This window comes from Trachurus japonicus, chromosome 9, assembly GCF_045865225.1.
Source record: "Trachurus japonicus isolate A0001 chromosome 9, Traja_1.0".
NCBI classification, from domain to species: Eukaryota; Metazoa; Chordata; class Actinopteri; order Carangiformes; family Carangidae; genus Trachurus; species Trachurus japonicus.
In genome coordinates, this window is record NC_140915.1 from 36,172,462 (window position 1) to 36,191,021 (window position 18,560).

Here is an 18,560-nt window from a genome sequence, read left to right on the forward strand (position 1 = left end):
CACCCAAATAGGCTTATTTTCTTCCTTTACTCCTACCACAATCACACTTCACACAATAAAAGTATACATGAAAAGTAACATTTCTGTATTTCAAGTTTCTTGGAAAATTAATTTTAAATATGTAAATGAGCTCAACACTAATTGACTTATGGTCAAGAAGCCATAAAGCTGCAAGCAGCAAAAACAGGGGCCAACTTAGTTCTTAGTCCCGCTCATATGTTGTTGAACATAACAGCATATTTAACATAACATCACACAGTCGACAGTCAATTAGTGTTGTCATTAAATGATGTATGGTGAAAAACCTTCTGTGACAATTAGTCTGTCGTAAAACGCTATTTTGCCTGGACTATAATACTCCTTCGTATGAATGAGAGGAGGTTGTGGTGAGTGACTGAAGCCGGGCTGTAAGGCCGTCGCCTCGGCTTCTAGCACAACAGACTAAATGTATGTCCAGAGCTACAGCAGGGACGCAGAGGTGGATTTATTATATTTGTGTTGGTTTCACTCCAGGAAAAACACATTGTCATTCTGTGAAGATGGCATAAGTGCAACAGACTACTGGATAACAGAAAAATAACATTTAACATTCTCACACTGAGGTCACACAGTGTTGCCAGACTGGCTTGTTTTCCTGCTTTTTAAAAAAAGTACAGTAAAAATACAGGTGGGGGTTCCTGATTAAACTCGCATAGACATGATACATACACTATACATTTAGATTCAGTGTGCCTTACACTCTCTGACAATATGATCATCTTTTATCATGATTAAACTAGTAATTCTGCAAATGATATAAGATTTGTCTTCAGTATCAACACAATCCAGTAATAGTTGCCTGTGCAGCCATGGAACATGTAGCTGTTAATAGCAAAGTCAGTATGCTTAGTTTTACAAACTATAAACAAATACGAGCAAAGAATTAAAAAATAAATAAAAAATCAGAAAAACACTGAATGGCAATCCATGGCAACAGTATACTTTCCATTGCTTGTAAATATACATAAATCTGGTCACGGTTGGGTAATGTGCAGTAGGTCTGTGTTTAAAAAGCCTACATTAAAGGCAAGTAGGGCACTTTTCACTGAGGGTGAATTCTAGTTTCTGTCATATAAAGCAGCTCAAATGTGAGTTTCTTTGTAAAAAAAACAAAAAAACAACAACAACAACAAATCTTAACGTAAAGAAAGAGAATCAGATTAGTCTGTCAGACGGTGGCAGGAGACATCGGCTTCATTAGATACCGATTCACTTGAAAATTCCATACGCCATGGTGGTTTGTTGAGCAATGACTCATTTAGTATTTCCTGAGAACGCTTCGGGGGAAACCATATGGATTGAGTGTGGTTTATATTTCCCCAGTCTTACTAATACTGAAATTCAAAGGTTAATAGTCCAAGACGTGAAGGAAGACACAGACAATGAGTAGTGTGGTCCAAACGGCACTTCCCTGTGGTCTAAGTGATTCTGTGTCTTCAGCTAGACAGAGACTCTGGGACTTTTTTTTTGGCACACTACTGGGTACTATAACGAAATCAGAACCCATTTCTTCATCTTGCTATAATTTAAATTGGTCCCTCTAACCGTGACTGGCTGATTCCCATCATTAAGCTAAACAAATCAAATTCCTCAACGTTTCTCTTCTGGTTCCATCTGTCGGCTGTTTTTACAGAGCGATCAGAGAGTGCTCAGTTCTGTCCTTCAGTTATATCACATTTTATGTTGCAACCTTGAAAAAAGAACTCCTTTAAATTCATCTACACTCAGTCTCCATTATGACAAATCGAAAACAGGATTTTGGAAATATTTGCAAAATCCTGTTTTCGATTTGTCATAATGGAGACTGAAAACTGAAACTGAAATATCACACTGACATACTTGTGTGTATTCATACACTTCCCCCAGCTTTTAGTTGAAGCACCTTTGGCAAAGATTTCAGCCTTAAGTCGTTTGCACTCCTGGATTTGGGGATTTCCTACGGTTCCTCTCTGCAGATCCACTCTGGTTTCATCAAGACATGATGCTTAGAATTGAGATAACTATATGGCAAGGTTGCAAAAATTGTCTTTCCTTTGTAAAAGGTGTATATTAAAAGATAGATATTTGTAATGTATTGGATTATTCAGAGTATGGACTTTCCCTGTGCATGTGTTCAGCTGTTAATCCTGTGTGAGCAGCCTCCATGCACAACTACATCAGGCCGTGTGAGAGACAGAGACACGAGAGAATGAAAAGGCAGATGTGTGGACAGTGAAAAACCGTGTGCATCTGTTTCTACAGATGCTTTAGGTCCATTCTTGATGTCAACATGAATATTTTCAATATGATAATGCACAGAGTTAGAGATACAAGCTACAAGATCAGTGTGAATCTCATTCATATCCAGGCAAAAGTGGTGTTGTAACTGAAATATCACTGGATATAATCTCACATCAAATCAAAGTAGTTTTTTGTTTTGTTTTTAGTTTTAGTAGCCTGGATCTGTTCCTGAACACAGTCCTGTGTCTGAGCTCTGCAGACACTTCCTTCCTCCTTGTGGCTTATTATTTGCTCTAATCAGCTCAAATACTTTAGAAGACAACTGTGTAACTACACCAGTCAAGTCAAATCAATTGAATTTACAATAGTTGGACTCTAATCCAGGTTTAGAATCATCTGGGAGCATCTCAGTGACTCACCTGAGAATGTACCAAATGATCCTAACCACACCAACTGGAGTCCCTAATTTTCCCGTCAATCACTCACTATGCTATTAGAATAAAGGCCCAAGAAATATCTTCTTTAAAAAAATTTTTTTTTTAAAAACTATGTGGGAGATAAATCACATTTCCATGAGTCAAAGCGTCTGAATAGTTTCCACTTTGTCATTATGGGGTATTGAGTGTAGATTGATGCTTATGGCTGCAACATGACAAATGGGAAACTACTGAAGGAGTGTCAGTGTAAGAAGAGAGCTAAATGTATTTTAAACTTCAACTTCAACTTCAACAACCAGTGCTATTTCCATCATCTTTATGCATTTCTAATCAAATGATATTCATCGTTTATGTAACTTAAGGTAGGTGCGGAAAGTGAGCGATAACGATTAGGTTTCTTTCTTTTTTTTTGTTTGTTTTCTTAATTGTGACTAACTGGATTCTTCTTTCATTCTTGCAAGCAAAGAGTGTCAAAAATGGAAACGTGTGCTTTTGTAATGCTTCGCGGTGGCCTATGTTGCATCAAGAGCATCCTGTCTGTGCAGTTACACCCCATCCCACTCCACACTCACCTACATCTCGATGTGTTTAGGCTATGTCTACTGTATCTCATAAATGTGTTAATTCTGTTTTTTAAAAGTGAGCTCACACAGACACACACACACGCACACACACAATGGTATCCTCACTATGTATAATGCTTTGGTGTAAGACTAACCCTGTTTCAAGAAGTTCACTGTTGCATCCATGATATTCCGTCACCTGAGTTGGTCGGTCCCATGCTCTTCTTTGCTTCACGCATGGCCTTCGGCTTCATATCACTATTCTTGTGCCTTGTTTAACTACTGTAAATGGTGAATGTTGTAAAGTACAGATGGGGATGAAAAAAAAAGAACAATTAATCATACTGACATACATTTAAAGGTATTAGTTGAAAAGTATTTAAGATTATAATATTGAATAGACTGCAGAGCTTTTCTAGTGCTGAACATCTATGTTTGGTAATGCCAGGGCAGCTTTGTGGTATATTGTATCTATAATTATGGACATTTTGGATGTTTTCTGTACAGTAGAATTTGCAAATGTATATGCAGCCTTTTGGAAATAAATGTACAGTTGAAAGATCTCAGCATGTCTAAATGCAAGTTATTTTGTCTCGTGGACTGAAAGTGCGTGAATTAATTTACAATTTATAAGAGTCTGATCTCATTACTCTCTACTTTAGCTTGAGCTCCTTTGCTGTTTTATCTTTAAGATGAAACGCTACAGGTGAATAGGGTAAAAATTTAACTAATTACAAGGTTTATCATTATATGTTAAAATATGTAAATGAGGCAGTGTCTAATTGTGCTAATTTGCATACATTTCCAGAACAGAAATCTGAACACTGAAGGTTCTTGTTTTATTTTGTTGCATGTTCGAGTCAAACGATTTTACAGAGGGAATTTTGGATATATCCTCTTAATCACTCTGTAAATGAGAAAATAGGTCACCAGCCCTTAAAAAAATCTATTTTTTTAGGAATTAAATGATCCATAGATCAGGCTGTGAATGATACATCAACAAACCCCTCTGTAAAAAAAAACTTTTAGAAAGGGATATAACTTGAAGGTTTGGTGCTGCTGAAGTGGAGATTTCCAATTCAGAGTCTGAGGAAAAAATCATTTTGAGAGAACAGCCTTTAAAGACTTTTACTGTAAAATGCCATAGATTGCAGAGGAAATTACAGTGATAGCTACCTGACATGTCATGGGTCAGACAACAGGCACGACACAGTATGTCATAGTAGAATGCAATTACTGTATTTAGTGAATGTAGGAGAAATCTACAGATAAGGGATGCCTTTAATGGAGGTTTCAGCCTTTTTTTTTAAAATTCTGATTCTTTTTTGGCTCCTCATGTCATGTCATGGCGGATTTTTATTACTCATATTTTTTTTTCCAAACTAAACTCAAAAACAATTCAGATAAGATCATTTAACAGGTGATCACAACCATGTGACAGTCACATCGGACAAGACTGTGAGTCATGATTCAGTCAGAGCTGAACACATAGACATGAGTTCACCTCCACACATCTGATCAGAAACCAGAGGAAGGAGAAGTTCCTGAATCATTGATCAGTGACGGATGTCCAGGTTCAGAGCAAACAGGAACTTAAAATACAGAAATCACTACAATAAGCTTTCTAAAACATAAACAAATCAATGACTCAATTTGAAGTCAGATGGTGACAAGTTTAGGATGTGTTTCAGGAGACAGCATGCTGTATCATGTAGGGCTAAACAGACCTGACAGTTCCTCATTTGACTGACAGCTGACAAACAATGGAAAGCGTTTGTCAAGTGAAGTTGTTTTGCCGATATATCCATGGTTACCATTAACAAAACTAAATTAGGGAGTGAGCTGGTGACTCATTCACAGGTGACTGAACCAGGTTGGACCAACCAGAACCAACCAAACAGGTTTGAATTATGTAAAAATCCTCTGCTATCATTTATTTCATTATCATTTTGTTCATCATGAGTTTCACACATAAAAAGTAGAGAATGGGACTGAACACACATCTCCACTTCCTCCTTGTGAAATACTGAATTTGGTGCAGGCCTTATGCCCCACCCACCACCTGCTGCTAGTTCCAGGTGGAAGAGCACAGCTCATCAAGATGGTTGGAGGAGGAAACATCAGAGAGACTCGGACCAAGACTCAGAGGAGGAGACCAGAACCAGAGACCAGCACATGGATCAGAACAGTTAGCACGGTTAGTATCTATCATTAGTTCATGTTGTTTGTTAGCTTGTCTCTAGCAGTGGTTGACAGTCTCCCCCATCCCCCATCCCCACAAAATGACAGGATTGGTTCCTTAGGTCTGCAACATATGAAGACCTGGCTCTCTCATAGAGGTTTCACACTGGCAGGGCTCTGTGCCGGTTCGGGTTCCAGAACCCAATTCTGAACCGGCTGTCGCATTCAGACCGAAAAAACAACAGGAACCTGTAAAGTTGGTTCTCAAGTGAACCAAGAAATACCTTGGTTCTTCCCTGGGAAACATGACATCATCAGTGGGTGTGTCCTATTCTAGCCTGTGAAGATGAGCAGAAGGAGGAGGAGAGGGCAGTGACTAGGCTACAACCATAGACTGTAAAAAGAATGGACGTAGCGTCCGTGACGTCACCCATTGGTTTTGGGGAGTCGTTTTTGTGACTCAAATATGGCGGCCTGGACAGCGCCATGTTGGATTGGCCGGCCGAGAACCCGCCCACTGGCCTCGAAGCAGCCTGTCTCCGGACCGCTCCGGACCTGTCACTCAACGTTTCCGCGCCCTAATTGGTCAGAGTTTTAACCTAATAACAGTAAAACGGTAGAGTTTAAAAAAAATTCACCCCCCTCAGAGTGTGTGCGGGGGTAGAAACTATCGATTAAGAAAAAAAAACGTTCTGACACCAGGCTTTTAACATGTTTACTGAGGATGTAAAATCGGCGATTTTAACATGGGGGTCTATGGGGAATGCTCCCTTCTGACACCAGCCCCCAGAGGAATCCGAGGGGATTGCAGTTTTTTGAACGCGGAAGTGAGCTTCACTTCTCAGACCCACAACTGCCCCCTTGGCTACAACCTGGAGAAAAATGTACAGTGGTCTGCTAAAGAAACAAAATGGTTTGTGGCGATTTGGGCAAATACGGAATTTCAAGAAAAGTTAGAAAGCAGAACAAGAAAGAACAAGTTGTATGAATTTCCCTTTGGGGTTAATAAAATAAAGTAGCTAATTTCTTATCTTTGAACTCTGGGAAGAGATGATCAAGGCCGGGTTCACTCCAACGCCACACTAAATAATTAATAAACTTAAAGCAGAACTATGCAGGATTTCGGCTGTAATTATTGTGGCTCAGAGTCACTGTGATGGTTGAGTGACCTGTTATGAAGTGAATGGGGTCTAGGCCAATGCGCTCACCCCCCCCCACTGGCTGAAAACCGCACTTGCAAGATCACTCGTCCGTCTCGGTGTTACAAATCTCGTCAATGGATAGAAGTATCGCGAGAAACTGCCTTACGGCAGTACGAGATAAGAACGCATATGATGTCATGCATGTCACGAATCGTGATTGGTTTGAGTTCGGAAAGTCGGAGGAAACCATGGAAACATGAAATGTTTACTGATGAAGTTCAGCTTGTGGCTAACAGGGAGCTAATGCTAACACAGATACACACACCATGGGTCTTTTATAAGATAATGTAATACATCATGACACACACACACACACACACACCTTCGCGTTTTGGAACCTTTATTCCTGTGTGTGTATGTCTGTGTCTTTGTGCCTGTGTGTGGCTGTATTAGCGTTAGCTCCGTGTTAGCGTTAGCTCCGTGTTAGCATAGCGTTAGCTCGGTGTTAGCATAGCGTTAGCTCCGTGTTAGCGTTAGCTCCGTGTTAGCGTTAGCTCCGTGTTAGCATTAGCTCCGTGTTAGCAGGGCTTAGCAAACAGCAGTAAACACAAGCACGTGTAGGGGGGGTGGAGGAGGTGGCGGCGGCGAGTTTTTTTTTTTTTTTTTTTTACGACAGTGACATGTGCCTCCCAGAACTGTGGGGGAGCTCCGGAGAGGGAAAAAAAGAGAAACCAACGAAGGAGCGAGCTATTTCCGGCCGACTTGCAAAGTTCTGCTTTAAAAAAAAACCTGAAGAATGATTACAGAGATGGCAAAAAAGCAAAAATTTAGAGTAATGCAGAGGAACGTCCTCCCACTTTGGTTCCACTTAAACTGGTGTGAATGCAGGCTGGTTCACCAAAAAGCACCAAGATTCTGAGACTCCAGAACCAGAACCATGTCTTTCTGAAAGCACCCTCAGTCAGTGTTTCTCAGACTGTCATTGGTTCACTGTGGAAACACTCTGTCATGGTGCTGACTGATTAATACGCACATCTTGTATTTTATGGAAAACACCACATAACAAGGTTACAGAGTGTTGGCAGTTGAAGCAGGTGTTGGGTTTGCTTCACTTCTGACTCATGAAAATGTATGGCAGATAAATGTATTCAGAAATTGTGATGCTCAAACAAGCATCCAGCCTCCTGTCTTTCTGAGGTTTACTCCGAGATCATTGGAATGAGAGATGAAACTGTAAAATAAATGTGTGAGTAAAATCTGGCCTAAGAGTATAAAACCCACTGTGCTGTTTTAGTATGAGTAAGCCTGTAATCACATTCACGAGTTGGTCCATTTGTTCAATTGATACCCAGTTAGGAACTTATATTTCCTTATGTTTTTAAAGTAACCTCTGAGAATTTGAATATACCTTTGCCTGCACTGTCCTCTGTAATAGGCTACTGCCTGCATTTTACGTCGTTGAATGAGATGTAAGCTTAGTGGAGTGAAACACTCTTGGCAGCACGTAAAGGTCAAGTACACAAACATAATTCAATCAGGTCATATTTGGTTTGCTTTACAGCTCATTTGTTCCCTCAATTGTGAATATAAAGCCAGGTGTTACAGCTGAGTTTCAATTTGTAGCCAACAGGAGGAAGATGGAGGCCCATAAAAAGGATGGAGGACCCACCACCACCCCCACGGCTACCCCAGCTGAAGAGCTCTCAGTCCTGGAGGACGGCTCATTGGAACCATACTCCTTTTGACACTGGTGCCAATATAGATTACATGGTAGGTTCATCATATATAGATACATAATAACGATGTGTAGTCACACTGCAATCTGCAGCCTAGAGAGAGTCCTCAATGTTCTAAAATAGCTAATTTTTATTATATTACTATCATAGAATTGTGGGAAATGCTAGAAAATTCTGAGGAAGGGATCTCATTTGAACCACCCCCCAAAGTCTACCATGATTAAGCCTTGTATTCCAGTTCAAAAAAAAAGAAAAGAAATTTCTTGTGAAGGTCCTGGTTGTTTACATAAAGATGAAGTGGTTTTTAGGGTGAAGTGTGTGCTCTTTTTACCATAAACAGCTGCTCCAGTTGGAGTCGCACTTCATTTTTGTTGTCTTGTCTTATTTGAATGGGAAAATGTGAAGAGGTCTGGGTGAAATCAAAATGAGCCAAAAACAGTTGTATTTGGATGGAGTGTACAGGCTAGTGAAATATAATTAGTTTTCCAGTCTGGTACCTGAAGTACCAGAAGTCAAATTCCGCTTGGACATATCCGGGATAATAAAACATCTGAAAAATGACTCTACTTTTGCACAGTTACTCATTAGATGTTACTTTACTAATTATTTGATTCAATACTCTAAATTTAGTCTAAATTCTAAATAATGTGTTTGTTTTTTTAAGTTTGTGAAAATTTGTGCTTGCGCTCTACAGTACATTCGCTCACATCCTGTGCATCTACTGGGGGCTAAGCCCCCCCGTCCTTAAAACCTAGTGACGCCCCTGATAAAGGCTGATCACATTAACCACATTAACCTCCATCACTGAAGGAGTCATCAAGTGCCTGTTTCCAACTGGTTCGACCTTATGCAGACTTTCATGTAGCCTTTATGTATGACAGTTGCACTCCAGGATGAAGACGGTGGCACTCTGGAGGAATACGTTCAATTCTAACTCCTAATTATTTGGTCACAGATTAAAATCTGGCTTGTACTGTAATTGTCTCCATGGAGGAATCCCTATTAAACTCCCGCACAGTAAGTAACAGCTTTGTCAGCCATGTGTCTAACTGTAATCAAATTGAGAAGACATCAGTAGAAGATCTATATAAAGTCCATCTGGAGAAGAAAATAATAACATGTGACCCCCAGATGAACCTCGTGCAACTTCAAATTAAAAACTTGAAATTGAAATAAAGTAGGTTTATAAAATCATCAATGTGCATGCTGTAAATAAATTAAAACATATATTTTCTATTTATTTTGTTATTTGCAAACCACTATATATATTCAATAAATTTTATTGAACATGCAAGAAAAAAAACTGCTGATTGGGATTGAGAGTGTGGTGACAGAACTTCTGCTGCGTAAGCATTATTCCTTGAGCTGATCACATTGTCATGCCTGTATGTTTGATATCACATTGTCCTGTCTATCCTATGCATGGGCAAACTATTCTACAAAGGGCCGTGTGGCCAAGCAGCAGCACACACAACTTCACTCATTTGATATTAGTCTCCAGACAGTTGATTGGTCAAATTGTGCGCTCTTGGTTGGTTGGAACAAAATCCTGCAGCCCCACGGCCCTTTGTGGGATACAGTAGTTTGCCCATGTCTTAGCAGGATGAAATGTTATCGTGTCAGATAAGGTATGACTCACACAGAACTCATTCATACATCATGAGTGCTTTGCAAACATCCTGGATTACATTTACAGGAAGACAAAGGTTGATTTTTGTGTTTTATTCAACAGAGATTGTCCTTGGTGTCAGAAGTGTGGTGACTCATGTGAGGCAGCACCTGGGACTCTAACCTCTAACCTTGGAAAAGGCCTGGCAGCAGAGGACTAGAGCACATTCACTGTGGGGACCCAGCAAACCTTTCTGGTACTGTGAATGACAATGGGCCTCATTCATCAATATTTTCTTAGATTCTTTCTTAAGCTGTTCTTAAGAAGGTTTTTAAGAAAACTCTACATCAGATTCATCATCAACGTGTTCTTAAACCACAGAATTGTTTGCAGCTGTGTTCCCATTGATGAATGCTATCTCCTGTAAATTAAGAGCGGAGCACCTCCCACTGTTTTCTTGTCTGTAACAACATCTATTGCACGTCTGTCCGTCCTGGGTGAGGGATCCCTCCTCTGTTGCTCACCCTGAGGTTTCTCAGATTTTTCCCTGTTAAAAGGGTTTTCCATGGAGTTTTTCCTCAGTCGATGTGAGGGTCTAAGGACAGAGGATGTTGCTACGATGCCATGTAAAGCCCTTTGAGACAAACTGTTTGTAAAAACGGGCTATACAAATAAAATTGCCTTGCCTTGCCTTGCCTTGCCTTGCCTTGCCTTGCCTTGCCATGCCATGCCATTGACATATTGACATTGACTCCAAACATAAAAATAATTTTAGTCGTGCTGAAGTGGAGGAACTGCTGCAGGAAGGGAACAAAAAACCCAGCTTCTATTTAGTTTTAAAAAACAGTTATATTCATATTGATGCTTTTTTCCCATCCAAACTCATCTTCGCCTCCTAAATCCATGTTTTCCTCGCATTGTTGCCTTTGTTGATATGGAAACAGTCTCGTGCTCGACAGTCAACTAGCAAGGTCTACCCAGGAAGCTAGAGTAAACAGAGGTACGTGATACTGTAAAAACACATGTTAACACAAACGGAGTTATGCACACTCAGTGTTGCAAGGCAAGGCATCTTTATTTATATAGTGCATTTCATACCAAAGCAACTCAATGTGCTTAAAGACAATACAATACAATACAATAAAACTTTATTGTCCACCATTGTGGAAAATTGCCTTCGGCTCACCGTAAGAGAAATACATATTTCATAAAAATAAAAATAAAAAGTTAAATACTAAATAAGGAAACAGCTATAACACAATTAAACATAAAATAAAAAAAGGTTAACATTACAGAACATTACAAAGATCAGCATAAAACAGCATAAAAACAAACTTTTTTTTATTACAGTATTTAAAAAAAAAGTAAAAACAGAATTAAAAACAACATTAAACACAGTTAAAAGCAAGAAGAGAAGAAAAATTTAAAAAAATAGAGAGAAGAGAAAATAGATAAAGTTTAATGTTCTTAAAAAGAGCTCAGCCATAAGCACATGAAAAGAGAAATGTTTTTAACCTGGGTTTAAAAGTGCTTACAGTTGGGGCTGATCTCAGTTCTGCTGGTAGTTTGTTCCAGTTGTGTGCAGCATAGCAGCTAAATGCTGTTTCACCATGTCTGGTCTGAACTCTGAACTCCACTATCTGACCTGAGTCAGTAGATCTCAGAGCTCTACTGGGTTTATACTCTACTAACATGTCATTCATGTATTCTGGACCTAAACCATTCAGTGATTTGTAAACCAGTAGCAGAACTTTAAAATCTATTCTGTAGCCGACTGGGAGCCAATGTAAGGTCTTCAGAACTGGTTTTGTAGTTTTTGTGGTTTCTGGTTTCTGGTTTTGTAGTGATTTTGACTGAGCATTACATAGAGGCAAATGTCGCGGTTAGAAGAACTGCTCCCATTACTTCGCTGTTTAACTGCAGTGTAGCACAGCTAGCAGGAAGAGAGCTAGGTCCGGTCTGCACATATTTTTCTCTGATTTTTTCCTATGGTCGCACTCGGGGACCTAGAGCTGTAGAGCGTTACTTAGAAAATGACCAGAATTCTCCTTTAAAGGTAATGACCCTACCCTTAACACTATAGGGATTATGGCAATCGGAGAATTTGCCAAAATGTTGCAAGACCATAGAGCACAATACTCTAAAGACAGAGATACTCAGCCAGACACATGATCATCCTGATCATGGATTTAGGGGTCAGAAGCAGATTAACTGCAAAGATATCAGAGGAGTCTCGAATCAATAAAATGGGCCTCACCTGTGGCTCTGGCCTGAGGTTCAGAGATTGCCACAGCAATTTGAGGGTGTTGCCATGACAATTGACACACTCCAGACTGAGGCAGGCAGAAACGTAGAGAAAGAGGGCATTGGTCTCACATTTGGGCTTATTGTGACAAAACAGTAGCTCCTATCAGAACAATAAGCAGACTGTGAGCCTCCAGAGGACTTCATGAAGTCATTCATATGTTTTCGGTGTTTCTAGAGTAAATATTTTGGAAACCCTCATGAGTTAAAGACAGGGGTCCTTTCTGCTTTAAAGCTCTGCAGTTAATGCAGTTTAGTAAGGATGCACTGTTGAAGCTTAGTCAAGCCTTGCTGAAAAAAGGCCTCGCTTTTTCAGTTATCCTGGATATCTTTACTCTACCTTTGCGCAATAGCCTCCAGTCGGTGGACAATCAAATGAGGGTATACATGTGATAACTGAAGCTAGCTCCCCCACATCTGACCTTTAAGACACAGCTTTGCAGAACACTGACCTGGAACTGTTTGTCAGTGGTTTAGCCTTAAGTAATGGAGCGACTCGTATAAAAATCAAGACCACCCCAGTTCAAAATCCAATATTTTTTTATACAATATTAACCCAATATCTTTCAGACCGCATATTAGACCACTACCATTGAAGCGTATGGCATGACATGAGACAGCGAGTTAGAGTTGTTCTTGCTGTCTTGAATTTGAGGCATATGGGTAAAAGAGTAGGGTTGAAGGTTGGTAATCTCAACCGTGTTGCTTTGGCAGGATTTGCAGACTGAAATTGATTTAGCATGTCTCCAGATATCTTACCCCTCCTCATTATTGATTGTAACACATAGCTTCCCTTCCCTCTCTCATGTGCTCCTAAGCCCCTGTAAAATATCAGAGGATGTAACATACATATATCCTATGTTGTGTCCTAACTATGTTGGCCCTAAGGGGCGTGACCCCAAAATACCCACACAAAGAGAGTATTAAAAATAGTTAAAGGTTCATAGATAACATAACATAGACAATAACTAGGACAGTGAACTAAGACAAGGAGTCTTGAACTCAAAGGCAGAAACCCCTGCAGTCCCAATATTAATTGCCTCTGTCTTCTGATGTTGTCATGGAAGGTTTTAACCCCTCACTGCCAGGCCAGGTGGACCTTATGGTGCATTCAGGGCCTGGGTGGAGCTGCAGGGGAAAAGAGAAGAGGGAAAGATAAGGCAAAACACTTTCTGCCATAACAACGAGGAATAAACCAATACTTCTTCAGCTTTTTGAAATAAGAATTTCACAACAGGGGAACTTTGTAATGTTGTGCTGTTGATCATATAATACCATATCAGCAAATTAGAAAAGCCCTGTCTGATGATATGGTTCTTAGACTTGTATTAAAATAACTATTGCCAAAATCTCTCCTGAAGCTCTCATAATCTTATGCAGAAGGTCTTCAAGTCCTTAAGATTTTGAAAGTAACTCATCGCTGTCGGTGTGAACCAGGCCACAGCAAACACCAAATGTGCAGTTCCTTCAATGACCACTAGAGTCTGGCTCCAACAGCGAGTTTGGAATTCACAGAAGTCATGACTCCATGTCCCTCCTTTCAGTTTTTCGATTAGTCTGGAGTTCAACAAAGTAAAAGGTATCATTGTGAGTTGTATTATTTGCCTTAAACATTATAAATGACCAAATGATTGATTGTTGTTGTTTGGTTTTCTTTCTTTTTTGGTAATGTTGGTATTGTATTGTATTTTTTGTGTTTTTCCCCCCTCTAGTTCATAAAAATATTTGCTGATCTTGCTTTGATCCCCTCATCTTGTGTAAAAAAGACATATTCATAGATAGTTGATGCACATGTTGTATGGACCCAAAAGCATGGAAGTATGTTCCCATATGTGCCAACAACAACAACATTTTAAAAATACAATACCTAAATCCTTAAGAAAAATAGAAAGTTTATTGTAGACTTTGCAGCAGAACTGGAGATATCTTGTTTTGCTCTTTCTTTTTGTCAAAGACTGCCACCCTCTTTAACTACAATGCAATTTGTGTTAAACTTCAACACTGTTCGTTTCTAACTCCACACCCCCACTTTTTCTTTTAATTTTAATTTTCTAATTTTCAGACTTCTATCAGACTTCTCCCTCTTGATTTTCAAAAGACAACTAAAGCATTAGATGGTTTTAAGATGCATCCTTGAACTTACTTTTACTAACAGTACGTTAAAAAGGATTTTAAAAAATCACCTCTTGTTTGTTCACTTCAACAATGACTCAGATATGTTTGAACTCTGAGATTTAATGTCAACGCTGACGTCTGCTTCCTAATAACAACCTCAGGAATGTTCACTGCATTCCCTCACTTTACTATTTTGTGTGTGTGTGTGAATCTGCACCTTTGCCTGAAGTGTTTATTTAGCCACACCTTAGCATGCAAGGAAGGTTGAAACTTGAAAGTCCCTTTGAAGAAACTTTTATGGTTATGAAAAAAGTGATTTATATCCGTTAGGTTGTCAATGATTGATGCCTGTTTGCGTGCTGCCTGGTAGGATGTGCCTTTTGCAACCAGCACACAGGTTCTGGCATTGGTATCAGTTATGAAACAAACATTTCAATCAGACTGATTTGCTATATAAGGAAAGTCTCAAGGAAAATGTAAATCGAATGCAACTTTCCTTATATAGCAAATCAGTCTGATTGAAATGTTTGTTTCGTAACTAATACTCATGCCATGCTAGTTAAATATGTGCCAACAATGACATTTTAAAAATACAATACCTAAATCCTTAAGAAAAATAGAAAGTTTATTGTAGACTTGGCAGCAGAACTGGATAAATCTTTTTTTGCTCTTTCTTTTTGTCAAAGACTGCCACCCTCTTTAACTACAATGCAATTTGTGTTAAAGGGACAACGAGGAGTTTCTCCATCGGCAGAACGAAAAATTCTGCGACAATAAAAAAAAGTCTCATATTAAAGCAGAAGTAAGCGATCCGGTCGTTTTGGCTAATGCTGTGTTCCAGACAGACTTTTGAAACCGTAAATTACAGCTTCAAGTCACAACTTACGACTTTGTAGCGTTACAGGCAACCCACTTGTGTTTTTCTGACCTGTTTTACCTGTGAAAGTCACTATAACGGCCACTCGTAACTGCTGACCCATGTACTCGTACCAGATCGAACTGGTACGACTTCACAGGTCGGAAAAACACGAGTTACGAGTTGCCTTGAACGCACCATAACAGTCCTCGTCCCTACGTCACCACATTCACGCGCATCCCTTGGCTGCACACACAGCCCTGCATGCTGTTCTCTCTCCTCATTGGATAAAAATTGTAGGATACGAGAAAAGTTTTCTCCTCGGCTCAGAGCAGAGCAGAGTGACTGACAGACCCGTGTTTCGGTCCAAACACTCCATGTAAGTGATTGCTGTCGGAAGATATAACTATTTAAGACTTATATTAATACAAAAATATTGCTTACTTCTGCTTTAATGTGGATGAATCTACGTTACCCACACTTTTAATGGGCCCATTTTTGATAAATATACTGTTTTGTCTCTATCGTTATTTTGTTATTATTAGTGGTGGCGGAAATGCTGGGCGAGCCGACCAGCTTTCTTTACTTTCGGTTTCGCGGACGCTGCCCGGCGAGTCATGAGAATAACGCCGCCGAATCGCCGTCTTTGGTCGGAACTACGACGGTATCTGAACCTCTTTGAACCTCTGACTTTCATTATTGATGAATGAAAACAAAGAAACAAAGAATTTCACGGTGCGCGCGGAGCCTCATAAATGTAGTGTGAAAACGCTTCGCTTTTCCAAAACTCCTCGTTGTCCCTTTAAACTTCATCACTGCTCAACCAAGTCCAGTTGCATTCGATTTAAATTTCCTTGAGATAACTATGACCTGGACAAATGAGAATATTCACAGGCTTATATAAGGAAAGGTAACACATAATTGTCATATAATGGCCCTTACTCCCTGTACTAACATGATCAAGTCCAAGTCATCTTCCCACATGTTTTAAGCATTTTCCTGGGATACAACCAATATAGAAATCAAGAATTTACACTGACTTCACTCATCACTGTCTTGAAAGCCAAAGTGAGCTGTTCTAGAAGGAAGCTTCAATCACTGTCATTTGTAACCACACCTAACACAGTTTAAAGGTTAAGAGCATGTCCCATATGCCCAATGCAGTGATTGCTGGATCGATTCCCAACTGTGCCTATTTGTACTGTGTCGTTCCCACGGTCTCTCTCTCCATTATTTTATCAATTTAAGGCAAATATGCCTCCAAATATCTAAAAAAAACAAACAAACAAATCTGTTCAGCAGTTATGACTTTAGATTTTGGCCACAATAATCAGTGATTCCATGGTTCTTTTTTTGCCTCATGGGTCAATGCTGCTGTCAACATTTGTTTGCACTGACTGAAGACTTGTATGGACATGTTACTAATTAATTCACTTCACAGTGTAACATCTGCATCAAACAAGTGTTAAGCCTGAACAACTATCTAACTAATCTGAAAGCATGAAACAAATGTAGCACCAGAGGGACGTCCCCATGTCTGGTCTGTTCCACAAGCTTCTCTGAAATCTCTCATTCTGCATTTCCTTTATCTGTTATTTGTTTGTTTGTTTTTTGACAGAATAAAGTGTGCACAGTCTAATTAACTCATGCACTGAAGCAAAGTACTTTTCATAAGAAATGGACGCCTCAGTGATCTGTGATCTCTAGCTTCTGGGAATTGCACCTTGCTGCAGTTCTGAGAATGGCATGCCATGTGGCTTGTGGGTTGTGGGTTGTGGCTTTTGGGGGTTTTTTTCTTTAAAGCTGCATTGTTACAAAAGCTATACCTTGATTGAGGACTGCAGATCGAAACTAGCTCTGACCTAAATCCGGCACACTTACAGGATGCCACAGCGTTAACTGTTCATGAATGTGCACTGTCCTCAAACAAATAACCAATAAATGAAATGAAATGAAATGGTCCGTGGCAGGATGTAGGACTGACATTCAGTCATCAGAGTATTACCTTTTTTTTTTCTTTTTCTTTTATTTAAAGCCCCTGTACGGAGCTTTTAACTGGATACGCAAAAGTCTCTGGTTTCTGCTGATGTGTCTCTGTTACCTACAACAGCAAATGAGCCCATCAGTGTGAAGATACGCTATTTCTAAGTAGTTTAATTCTATACCTCTGGAAGGCATGGTCGGGTCGGACCACTGACCAAACGATACGAATAGATACATTACGCTGCTAAAAAAAAAAAAAAAATCAAGTCCCGTCTTCTTTCCGACGTTTCCAAAACAAATCTACACACCCCGGCCAGACGAACGTCTTCATGACAGTGGGAAATGCAGTCTTCATTCTGGCAAAACACCACCGCTTTCGTCCACAGGGGCCGCCAAAATCAACACTAAATGAAAAGTCTGTACAGGGGCTTTAACAGGGGCAATGCTCAACACATATTGTGCCAGATTTAGCTATAAGCTATTTTTCATCTGCAGCCCCTGGACACAAACAACGGTTAACAACATGAGAGCAAGGTGTTACAGTTACATCCATAGGATACATGGTATCATAGTCCAACATTTGAGATTCCCTCCAAATTACGTAAATGAGGAGAAGAGCTAGTTAAAATACATGCATCACAATTTCATTACCCTACCATACAATTCATTGCCTATTATACACATTAACAATCATAAATGTCATATTGATTGTCATTCCTGCTATGTGGCTGTACTGTAGTTCTGTATATTGTCTGTCGTTCCTTGTGTTTGTGGATGACTGTTCCTGCTCATTCCCCACCAACACCTTCAGACACACCTGTGATTCAACCTGATTACCACTCCCACCACCTCCAGTATAAGAACCGGTCTCTTCCTCCACTTTCTGCCAGTTTCTTGTAAATCCACAGCTTGGTTCTTTTTTCTCAGTGAGCAACTTTGATCATGTGTTTTTTTCCCCCTGGATTATTCTCCATGCTTGTAGCCATGCCACTGCCTGTACTCCTCTTCTGCCTTGCCCAGCCTGAGCTTCCCCGTATTTCCCCTTCAGGATTTTTTTTGCCCTGCTGCTTCCACAATAACGGTGTCCCACCAACCCTGCCTTTCCCATTTCAATTTGAGTTTTGGTTTTTGTAATACATTCTTTAAACCTCCCACAGCCTCCTGGCAGCCTTTGAGGTTCTTCCTGTTTTCAGCCTCATCCTAACAATGTCAGAACCCCATTCAGTTAGCTTATAGCACAACAGTTGTTCTCCTTTATGGCCATGTCAATGGACATATGTAGCCTACACAACAATACCAGAGGGGTTACAGCTACTGTGGTCAGTATCCCACACAGAAATTTGGAGCTTAACTTTCGAGTGCCTTTTATGTTTTC